General features: G+C 43.2%; 1 protein-coding gene across 4 annotated transcripts in view; it reads left to right on the top strand.

Moving 5' to 3' along the window:
* The window catches only part of LOC115226545 (mothers against decapentaplegic homolog 3), a 76,353-nt gene that overhangs the window by 23,970 nt on the left and 42,383 nt on the right, over nt 1-10,000 (top strand). The gene's annotated exons all lie outside the window — the stretch shown is intronic.

Genomic DNA, 10,000 nt, shown 5'->3' with positions numbered 1-10,000 from the left:
CGATAAATTAAGTACCAGTTGCATACTGGGGTCGGTTTAATCGGCTCCCCTCCTTCCCCAAACATTTCTGGCCTTGTGCCTAGAGTAGAAAAGATTATTATTATTGTTAAGGCAGTGAGCTGGCAGAAATGTTTGCACTCAGGGTGAAATACTTAGTAGTATTTCACCTGTCGTTACGTTCTGAGTTCAAATTCCGCCGAGGTCGACTTTGCCTTCCATCCTTTCGGGGTTGATAAATTAAGTACCAGTTGCGTACTGGAGTTGATTAATCAACTGGCTGTCTCCCCCAAAATTTCATGCCTTGTGCCTAGAGTAGAAAAGAATATCAATGCACGTATTTAAAAACTGTCCGGAGGTGTTATTTGCAGGAGACAAGCTGGGTGGGGTCTCAGAATTTTCTGCGTGTGTCCTTTTAAAGGTGGGGCAAAATAAGTAATTTGTGATTTCTTGTTATTATCACCCCACCTGTTTGAAACCAAATATTGCATCACTATTTTGTACTGTTGCGTCATCTTTAGGGGTAAAAATTGGTCAACCTAGTTGTTGTTCTTGAAGTTAAGGGAGTCTGAAACCTAGCCAGGTGGCAGGTCATCTTTTTGCTAGAAATAGTTCCTCATCTTTGACTTGATTGTAATTAAGGTTGCTAATAAAGTATCTGGATACTTTTTGCTGTTTAACAATCAATATTCTTTGTTGGATTCCAAGTCGCCCCTCCCCCACAGACTCTAATGTCTAACAATTGCCCCACCCCCATGTAAATAAAGGTATGCCCGAGGGCCCTTAATACTCTCAGTCTGCCCCTGGATGCAACGATCCCTTCACGAGGTTAACATATCCTCTTAGGCGTGGTTGTGTGGTAAGAATCTTGCTTCCCAACCACATCGTTCTGGGTTCGGTCCCACTGTGTGACACCTTGGGCAACTGTCTTCTACTATAGCCTCAGCCCGATCAGAGCCTTGCAAGTAGATTTGGTAGATGGAAACTGAAAGAAGCCCATCGTGTATATGTGTGTGTGTTTGTCCCCTCCACCTAAAACGTCTAAAGCGGGGCAAAATGAGTAACGACCAATTCCAACAGTTTCTTCTCTTTCACTGCATGGTGCATAGATATTACCTGGAAAAGGACCTCTGCAGTCAATTGTGAAGATGGTATGCAGAATATTTTGCAATGAGCTATTTTTTTGTTATTTAATGGAGTTTTGAATAAATTCATATCTTGTACCATTTTTTTCACGAAGCACCATTCATGCGTGGGTCGTTGCCAGTGCCACCTAACTAGCTCTCCGTGCCAGTGGCCCGTAAAAAGCACCATCCGAACGTGGTCGATGCCAGCCACCTCGTCCCGACTGGCTCCTGTGCCAGTGGCACGTAAAAAGCACCATCTGAAGGTGGTCGATGCCAGCCCCCTCGTCCTGACTGGCTCCTGTGCCGGTGGCACGTAAAAAGCATCATCCGAATGTGGTCGATGCCAGCCCCCTCATCCAGAGTGGCTCCTGTGCCAGTGGCACATAAAAAGCACCATCTGAAGGTGGTCGATGCCAGCCCCCTCGTCCTGACTGGCTCCTGTGCCGGTGGCACGTAAAAAGCATCATCCGAATGTGGTCGATGCCAGCCCCCTCATCCAGAGTGGCTCCTGTGCCAGTGGCACATAAAAAGCACCATCCGAACGTGGTCGATGCCAGCCACCTCGTCCCGACTGGCTCCTGTGCCAGTGGCACATAAAAAGCACCATCTGAAGGTGGTCGATGCCAGCCCCCTCGTCCTGACTGGCTCCTGTGCCAGTGGTACATAAAAAGCACCCACTACACTCTCAGAGTGGTTGGCATTAGGAAGGGTATCCAGCTGTGGAAACTTTGCCCGATCAGATCGGAGTCTGGTGCAGCCTCCTGGTTTGCCAGACCCCAGTTGAATCGTCCAACCCATGCCAGCATGGAAAGCAGACGTTAAATGATGATGATGATGAGGATGATGATTTTCATGTGACATAGATATTTAAAATTTTGGTTGCATTTGTGATCTTTCTGATGTCTGAGGATTGAGACTGATGTGTAAAGAGTCTTTTTTTTATTTTCTCAAATGTAATTCTGAAAAAATGGAAGAGGCAAAGTCACTTAACTCATTTTGCCCCGAATCTGGTCAATCTCTCTATGTATAAAGCTGAAGTTGTGTATGGCAGGTTTGGTAGCCTTCAACTAACACTATCTCCTCCGAGACCCTGTGGTGCAAGGTGTGTGGCAGGTTTGGTAGCCTTTAACTAACACTGTCTCCTCCGAGACCCTGCGGCGTAAGTTGACCAAAATTGAGAGTATGATAGAAAAAGGCTTGCTCTTACTTCCGTAGAAGATAAAATTCAAATCGGACCATGTTAACACCAAAAATTATTTACATCAAAATGGGGCCTTTTTTCTATGAAAATCCCTATTTTTTACGATTTTTTGACTGCTGTGTCGCCATTTTCCAGTGTATTTCAGCCAGAAAAATGTTCACTTAAAGAGAATAACAAGCTACATAATGCAAAATTTTTACTTTTCAAAAATTCCAATTCTAAAGGGTCAAAACAAACCCGAGCAACGCCGGGCGATTCTGCTAGTAGAAAATATAATAGACAGAATACTTTGGTTGCATATCTTTACTCTTACTCTTTTACTTGTTTCAGTCATTTGACTGTGGCCATGCTGGAGCACCGCCTTTAATCGAGCAACTTGACCCCGGGACTTATTCTTTGTAAGCCCAGTACTTATTCTATTGGTCTCTTTTGCCGAACTGCTAAGTGACGGGGACGTAAACACACCAGCATCGGTTGTCAAGCAATGCTAGGGGAACAAACACAGACAACCAAACATACATGCACACATATATATATATATACATATATATATATATATATACGACAGGCTTCTTTCAGTTTCCGTCTACCAAATCCACTCACAAGGCTTTGGTTGGCTCGAGGCTGTAGTAGAAGACACTTGCCCAAGGTGCCACGCAGTGGGACTGAACCTGGAACGTTGTGGTTGGTAAGCAAGCTATTTACTGCACAGCCACTCCTGCACCTGTGTAAATCTTGAATATATCTACGTATAATTCAATATACATTAATAAAGATAACTTTTAACACATTAAATTAACGCGTAACATCTTCATTAATGCCACCACAGAATTTAGGACGTTTATATCACTTATGCGGTGTTCTAAGGCGGCGAGCTGGCAGACACGTTAGTGCGCCGGACGAAATGCTTAGCGGTATTTCGTCTGTCGTAAGGTTCTGAGTTCAAATTCTGCCGAGGTCGACTTTGCCTTTCATCCTTTCGGGGTCGATAAATAAAGTACCAGTTTCGCACTGGGGGCGATACAATCGACTCAATCCCTTCGTCTGTCCTTGTTTGTCCCCTCTATGTTTAGCCCCTTGTGGGCAGTAAAGAAATATATATTTTTCAGCTAGGGTGTATTTGGGTGTCAAGTGGGTGGTACAAACCTAGCAATATGTGTTTTATAGTGAAAACAAAAATTTCCATTCAAATGGCAATTACTGGACGATTTTCTGTTTGAGTCTAACCGTTTTATGTCGTAGTGGAAACACGACCTATGTTGCAGATAGGCATACGAATAATGTATGGATTTTATCTTGGAAAATTTATTATATTTTGTACATACAGCATCTCGAAAGAGTCCAGAAGCTGGCTACCCGCATGGTTCTTGGTCTTAAGAATTTGTCTTATGAAGAAAGGCTGAAGACGCTCGACCTTTATTCTCTTGAAAAACGCCGCCGCCGTGGTGATCTCATTCTCGCCCACAACATCATAAGCGGAAAGTGTAACCTCTCGAAAGAGCTGTTCTTCACTCCTGCTCCAGAGCGTCGGCTGCGGGGTCACTCCGAAAAGCTCTATCTGCGACGATTTCATCTCAATCGAAGGAGAGGGGCTTTCTCTGTCCGGGTTGCGGATCCGTGGAATAAGCTGCCGGACGAGATGGTGAAGATGCCGACAACCGCTCGGTTCAAAGTCTCCCTTGACCACAAGTGGCCTGAACTCTTTACATGAACACTACCCTGTACATAACTCCATATCGCCCTACATGGCCTTGCTTTTTTGCTTTTTGAGCCAAAAAATTAACTAACTAACTAACTAACATACCAGCCTGCAGGTGCAACAAGATGTGCTCACGGGCACAATTGCGCCTGCGGGCGGGGCGTTTCTTCACCCCTGATGTAGTGTTTGCAAGGGGTTGGTTGAAAAGCATTACATTGTAAGGTCCAATCAAAAAATATCGGGACTGGAGCTTTAAAAACGAAACCCACGACCCATATCAATTCAGCATTTAATCTCCTTCGAAGTTGTCCCCTTCTGAAGCCACCACATTTTATCCAGTGATGATTCCATCAATGGAAGCATTCCTGGACCCCCCCTTTTTTTTTTGGTGGGGATAGTGAGTAGCTCCTTCATTGCATTCTCTTGGATTTCCTTGGCATCATGAAACCTTCTTTTCAAGTGGGATTCTTTTCAAGCCTTGATTTTGGGGGTCATATCCATAGATCCATGATTCATCACCTGTTTTCATCATCATCATCATCATCATCATCGTTTAACTTCCGCCTTCCATGCTGGCATGGGTTGGATGATTTGACAGGAACTGGTCGGGCAGAAGACTACCCTAGGCTACCGTGTCTGTTTTGGCAGGGTTTTTTATGGTCTGATGCCCTTCCTAACACCAACCACCCTGCAGAATGGACTGAGTGCTTTTTACATGGCACCAGCACAGGTGAGGTCAGTTTTGGCAAGGTTTTTACAGCTGGAAGCCCTTTCAAATGCCAACCACTTTGGAGTGGGGACTGGGTGTTTTTTTAAGTGGCACTTGCACTTACAAGGTCACCAAGTGACTGGCAAGACAAAGATCCTTTTGAGGGGACGGGGCCATTGGAAGAAGGGAGCTTGTGTCAGATGATGAAAGGTTAGAGTGAGACACGGAGGCAGAAACAGGGGTCTTGTTAAATGGCTACTCGGCGAAAGAGAGAGAGAGAGGAAGAGAGAGGAGGGACAACTGGTTTCAAAAACTTATCATTGTCTTCGACTCAATCAAGGAGATCCTTTGCATCTGAAACTTGGCCCTCTTTTTGAGACCACCACACTCTACACACTTTGCTTCCAAGCACTGACCTAAACAACGCAGATGAGGAAGAACACAATGATTTAATGTGCATGTGCGACCGAGTTCAAGGTCAGCCTGTTCCAAGTGGCTTCACCCTGCGTACTTCAGCTCCATTACCATGGCAACAGTCCCGATACTCGTTTCAGCTCTCGCCAAGAAATATTTCTGAATATTTCTGTTGGTAAGCCAAATTCTGTTACTGACTGTAACGGTAGCTTCAGTTTTTATTGATAGCTCGGCAAACCATGCTGTTGTCAGCCTCTTAATCACGTCAGTTGGAACGTTAGCGACTGTGTATTCCACGAGTAAAGAATGTAGGACGGCGCCTTCTTAAAATCTAGCGATACAGCGAGCAGGCTTTGGCAGTGCTGTTTCGCTTCCGTAATGACAGCTTCGTCTGTGAGGAGGAGCTGCTTGGCACGGCTCCAGGTTCCTGTCTGTTCTTTCCTCCTTCCTGCTTGTCAGTCACCGTACTCCTGGAGGGGACACAGCCAAGTAACCTGTGCAGGACTTGATTGAGACCCATAGAGGCCCTAAGCACTTAAGAGTTTAGTGACCCCATATATATATGTAATTCAAAATCTAAACAATAATGAATTATAAAATAAGATGGAAAATAATGTTTAGTTTTCTATGCTTACACGTTATTTAGATCTGAAGAAGTTTTCTTAATACTTGTTTTAATTACAAAGTCTTTGATGAGATCCTCGTTATGTGACCCGAAAACCCAACCAATATGGAGAAAGCTTTTCAAGTCATGCCAAAGCCATGAACAGTCATAACTACGATGACTGAGTTCAGATAGGAGCAGAGGGCCAAAGGTCTGAGAGGGGACGGTTGTGTGTAGAAGGGCTGGATTAAGACCTATAGATGCCCTAAGGACTTAAAATCGTTTGGTGCCCCCATATACAAATGTAATTCAAAATATAAACAACAATAAACCATAAAATAGATACTCTTTTACTTGTTTCAGTCATTTGACTGCGGCCATGCTGGAGCACCACCTTTTAGTCGAACAAATTGACCCCGGGACTTATTCTTTGTAAGCCCAGTACTTATTCTATCGGTCTCTTTTGCCGAACTACTAAGTGACGGGGACGTAAACACACCAGCATTGGTTGTCAAGCAATGCTAGGGGGACAAATACAGACACACAAACACACACACATATATATATATATATATATATATATATATATATATATACGACAGGCTTCTTTCAGTTTCCGTCTACCAAATCCACTCACAAGGCATTGGTCGGCCCGGGGCTATAGCAGAAGACACTTGCCCAAGATGCCACGCAGTGGGACTGAACCCAGAACCATGTGGTTGGTAAGCAAGCTACTTACCACACAGCCACTCCTGTGCCTATTTTTTGTCATAATGAAACAAAAAATGGAAAATAATGTTTATTTTTTTATACTTCCATTTTATTTAGTTCTGAAGAAGTTTTCTCCTGCATTTTTTTTTAATTACAAAGTCTTTGATGAGATCCTCGTTATGAGACCCAGAAAACCCAACCAATATGGAGAAAGCTTTTCAAATCATGGTAACTGAGTGCAGATAGGAGCAGAGGGCCAAAGATCTGAGAGGGGACGGTTGTGTGTAGAAGGGCTGGATTAAGACCCATTGATGCCCTAAGGACTTAAAATCGTTTGGTGTCCCCCATATACAAATGTAATTCAAAATATAAACAATAATAAAGCATAAAATGAAACAAAAGATGGAAAATAATGTCTATGTTTGTAAGCTTCCACTTTATTTGAAGAAGTTTTCTCCTCCTTTTTGTGCAGAGTTTTTGATCAGATCCTTCGAAATTATATTTCCAATCATTTCAACTACTTTGAATATTATTTTATCGAGTTTCAAGTGATTTCTTTTGTTCTGTTGACCAGTTACCATTTCTGTGGTCCTCCCCTTCTCTTGACGCCCTAAACCATTTTCCTTAATGGTAATTCATTGATTAAGGTGGTGAGCTGGCAAAAACGTTAGCACGCCGGGCGAAATGCTTAGCAGTATTTCGTCTGTCATTGCGTTCTGAGTTCAAGTTCCGTCGAGGTCGACTTTGCCTTTCATCCTTCTGGGGTCGATAAATTAAGTACCAGTTACTCACTGGCATCGATGTAATTGACTTAATCCGTTTGTCCTTGTTTGTCCCCTCTGTGTTTAGCCCCTTGTGGGTAGTAAAGAAATAGGTATTTCGTTTGCTGTTACGTTCTGAGTTCAAGTTCCGTCGAGGTCGACTTTGCCTTTCATCCTTTCGGGGGTCGATAAATTAAGTACCAGTTATGCACTGGGGTCATTGTAATTGACTTAATCTGTTTGTCTGTCCTTGTTTGTCCCCTCTGTGTTTAGTCCCTTGTGGGTAGTAAAGAAATAGGTATTTCGTCTGCTGTTACGTTCTGAGTTCAAATTCCGCCAAAGTCGACTTTGCCTTTCATCCTTTCGGGGTCGATTAAATAAGTACCAGTTACGCACTGGGGTCGATGTAATTGACTTAATCTGTTTGTCTGTCCTTGTTTGTCCCCTCTGTATTTAGCCCCTTGTTGGTAGTAAAGAAATAGGTATTTTGTCTGCTGTTACGTTCTGAGTTCAAATTCCGCCGAGGTCGACTTTGCCTTTCATCCTTTCGGGGGTCGATAAATTAAGTACCAGTTACGCACTGGGGTCGATGTAATTGACTTAATCTGTTTGTCTGTCCTTGTTTGTCCCCTCTGTGTTTAGCCCCTTGTGCATAGTAAAGAAATAGGTAATCCATTGATCAGATCCTCAAAATTAATCTTACGTAACACATCTATATTTTGTAGAGATGAAAGCATCCCAAATATTATTTAAGCAAGTTTCAAGTGATTTCATTTGTGCTGTAGACCATTTACCATTTCTGTGGTGTCCCTGCTTCCCTTGATGCCTTAAGCACTTGGTTATTTTACTTAACGGTGCTTTTTAAGTGGCACTGGTTGGGGTACTTTTATGTGGCATTGGCACCCGAAGGGGCAAGCCTGTATATGTGAAGACGGCTGTTTTAATTAGTTTGACACGCCTTATCATCATCATCATCCTTTAACGTCCGCTTTCCATGCTAGCATGGGTTGGACGATTTGACTGAGGACTGGCGACACCACATCCCCCGGTCCCTTGTCATTTCCTCAGTGGGCCCAGCATCCAAAGATCTTTTCTCACCACTTTGTCCCACACCTTCCTGGTTCTACCCCTTCCACAGGTATGCTCCACAATCAGATCTCAGCACTTCGTTACACACCTGTCCTCATCCATACGCATCACATGACCAAACCATCGCAGTCCCCTCTCTTGCACACAACATCTCATGCCTCTTGTCCGCAGTTTCCCTCCTAAACCTTTCACACTCTGTCATCCATGCACACTGACAGCCATTCTGCTGAGCTTCATGTCTTTCAAGCCTTCACAAGTCCTCTTTAGTCAAAGCCCCTGTTTCACTGCCATGTAATATACCTGTATATACACAGGCATCATACAATCTGCCTTTCACTCGGAGTGAAAACCTACCAATAGTTTCAGGCTTGCAGATACATGGCATGTTACATAAATCTGCCTGATTATTTTCTCTACGGCATGAAACTGTTTGTAGCTCTTTTCTAAATGCTCTCTATATCAGTGGTTCTCAACAGGAGTCCATATGGCCCATGAGGGTCCACATCAGATTTTCAGGGGTTCACGCAACAAAATAGTAAATTAGGGATCCACAAAAGTATTTTAAGGGCCCCTGAAAAAATTTTGTTTTAGATGTATGTATTAGTATGTATTGGGAGAAATGGTTAGATTTCTTTCTCTGACATTTTAAATAGTTCCACCTACACAAGTTAATGTGTGAAAACATCAATAAACTACATTATTTACATTTGTCGGATATCGGATATTTGTCCGCATCTTGTTTGTTGTTAACACAACGTTTCGGCTGTTATACCCTCTAGCCTTCATCAGGTGTCTTGGGGAAATTTTGAACCTGGGTTCTCATTCCTAAGGTATCTTTCGATGTTATTATTATTATTCAGGTAACTGCCTGGAATCGAACGGGCATATGGCGTAGTGGTTAAAAGCGTGGGCTACTAACCCCAAGATTCCGAGTTCGATTCCAGGCAGTGACCTGAATAATAATAATGATAATATCAACAAATGCCTTAGGAATGAGAACCCAGGTTTGAAATTTCCCCAAGACACCTGATGAATGCTGGAAGGTATATCAACCGAAACGTTAACAACAAACAAGATGAGGACAAATATCCGTCAAATGTAAATAGTGTGCACAATTCCTAATCTGTTAAATATAGAACTGTATTAATAAACTAGCTGTTGGATCTGGTGTTGGTCATGTTTTCCATGTTGAAGTTAAGCCTACCTGTGACCTTGTATTGAAATCTTCTACATTCCCTGTGCCAACTATTAGCCATTAAGATGTTATAACTGGTTTGGCAGGGATTTTTACCTGGTTAATGCTTTCGACATACTCCTACATACTGGACTGTCTGAAATTGCACTCAAACTTTTGGGTGTACCTTGACCTGTTGAGAGTGATGTTTGTTTATTTCTCTCCCCTTAATGCCACCCTCTGCCCTCAAGATCCCCTCCTCCAATGCTCTCCCTTTTCAAAAGTTTTTTTGGTCTTGCAAGTTGCTTGGTGACCCTGCCTGTGCAGGTGCCACGTAAAAAGGCACTCAGTCTACTTTGCAGGGTGGTTGGTGTTAGGAAGGACATCCAGTTGTAGAAACAATGCCAGAAAGAGACAATTGGAGCCTGGTGCAGCTCTCCAGCCTTGCCAACCCCTGTCAGCATGGAAACGGACGTTAAATGATGACACTCTCTTTTACTTGTTTCAGTCATTT

This window comes from Octopus sinensis, linkage group LG30, assembly GCF_006345805.1.
Source record: "Octopus sinensis linkage group LG30, ASM634580v1, whole genome shotgun sequence".
Classification (NCBI taxonomy): Eukaryota; Metazoa; Mollusca; class Cephalopoda; order Octopoda; family Octopodidae; genus Octopus; species Octopus sinensis.
This window is presented reverse-complemented; position numbering and strand designations above follow the sequence as displayed.